Raw genomic sequence first — 1,813 nt, forward strand, 5'->3', positions numbered from 1 at the left:
TACGGATCATAACAAATCAACGGGGGCATTTCTCCAGAAACTAACACCGGGGCAGTGCTCAGGAGGCTCCCAGCTATCAGCCACCCTATCCCGGGACCGATGGGAGCACTTTAAAATTTTCGAGTCAGGGGACCAGACGGCCGAGTGAAAAACTTTGAAAAATATTCTATCTCCTCACTCCCATTGACTTTGCATTAGGGCGACCAGGCGGCCGGCGGAAAAAAAATCATAACAAATCAACGGGGGCATTTCTCCAGAAACTAACACCGGGGCTGTGCTCAGGGGGCTCCCAGCTATCAGCCACCCTACCCTGGGACCGATGGGAGCACTTTAAAATTTTCGAGTCAGGGGACCAGACGGCCGAGTGAAAAACTTTGAAAAATATTCTATCTCCTCACTCCCATTGACTTTGCATTAGGGCGACCAGGCGGCCGGCGGAAAAAAAATCATAACAAATCAACGGGGGCATTTCTCCAGAAACTAACACCGGGGCAGTGCTCAGGAGGCTCCCAGCTATCAGCCACCCTATCCCGGGACCGATGGGAGCACTTTAAAATTTTCGAGTCAGGGGACCAGACGGCCGAGTGAAAAACTTTGAAAAATATTCTATCTCCTCACTCCCATTGACTTTGCATTAGGGCGACCAGGCGGCCGGCGGAAAAAAAATCATAACAAATCAACGGGGGCATTTCTCCAGAAACTAACACCGGGGCTGTGCTCAGGGGGCTCCCAGCTATCAGCCACCCTACCCTGGGACCGATGGGAGCACTTTAAAATTTTCGAGTCAGGGGACCAGACGGCCGAGTGAAAAACTTTGAAAAATATTCTATCTCCTCACTCCCATTGACTTTGCATTAGGGCGACCAGGCGGCCGGCGGAAAAAAAATCATAACAAATCAACGGGGGCATTTCTCCAGAAACTAACACCGGGGCAGTGCTCAGGGGGCTCCCAGCTATCAGCCACCCTACCCTGGGACCGATGGGAGCACTTTAAAATTTTCGAGTCAGGGGACCAGACGGCCGAGTGAAAAACTTTGAAAAATATTCTATCTCCTCACTCCCATTGACTTTGCATTAGGGCGACCAGGCGGCCGGCGGAAAAAAAATCATAACAAATCAACGGGGGCATTTCTCCAGAAACTAACACCGGGGCAGTGCTCAGGGGGCTCCCAGCTATCAGCCACCCTACCCTGGGACCGATGGGAGCACTTTAAAATTTTCGAGTCAGGGGACCAGACGGCCGAGTGAAAAACTTTGAAAAATATTCTATCTCCTCACTCCCATTGACTTTACATTAGGGCGACCAGGCGGCCGGCGGAAAAAAAATCATAACAAATCAACGGGGGCATTTCTCCAGAAACTAACACCGGGGCTGTGCTCAGGGGGCTCCCAGCTATCAGCCCCCCGGGTCTGGGGGCATTGTTTTTCTTTTTAATCATTTTGAGCATTTCCCCCAGTTTAGAGATGTGTGCCCCTAGACAACCCATTGAGAATAACTATGAAATGTTCTGAAGTTTTGATTTTCAAATGTCGGTGAAAATTGAAAAACGTCATATATTCTTCAAAGGAAGCATGGGGCGATGGTAGGGAGAGTCCCCGCAGCGTGCCTCGGCAGCGATGGGAGCGTTTTCGATGTCCCCGTCCCCCCCCATAGGGATAGAAGGGGAGTTAGGTGACCAGGCGTCCCGGGTCCCAAAAATCGAAAAATTAATATAGAATGCTTTTTAATCCATAAATAAAGTAGGGGGCAGTCCTGGTGAGAGTCCCAGCCACAGCCCCAGTGTGTTTTGGAGTCGTTTGTGGCCGGGTGAAA

Source organism: Amia ocellicauda, unplaced genomic scaffold (genome assembly GCF_036373705.1).
Source record: "Amia ocellicauda isolate fAmiCal2 unplaced genomic scaffold, fAmiCal2.hap1 HAP1_SCAFFOLD_94, whole genome shotgun sequence".
Lineage (NCBI taxonomy): Eukaryota > Metazoa > Chordata > Actinopteri > Amiiformes > Amiidae > Amia > Amia ocellicauda.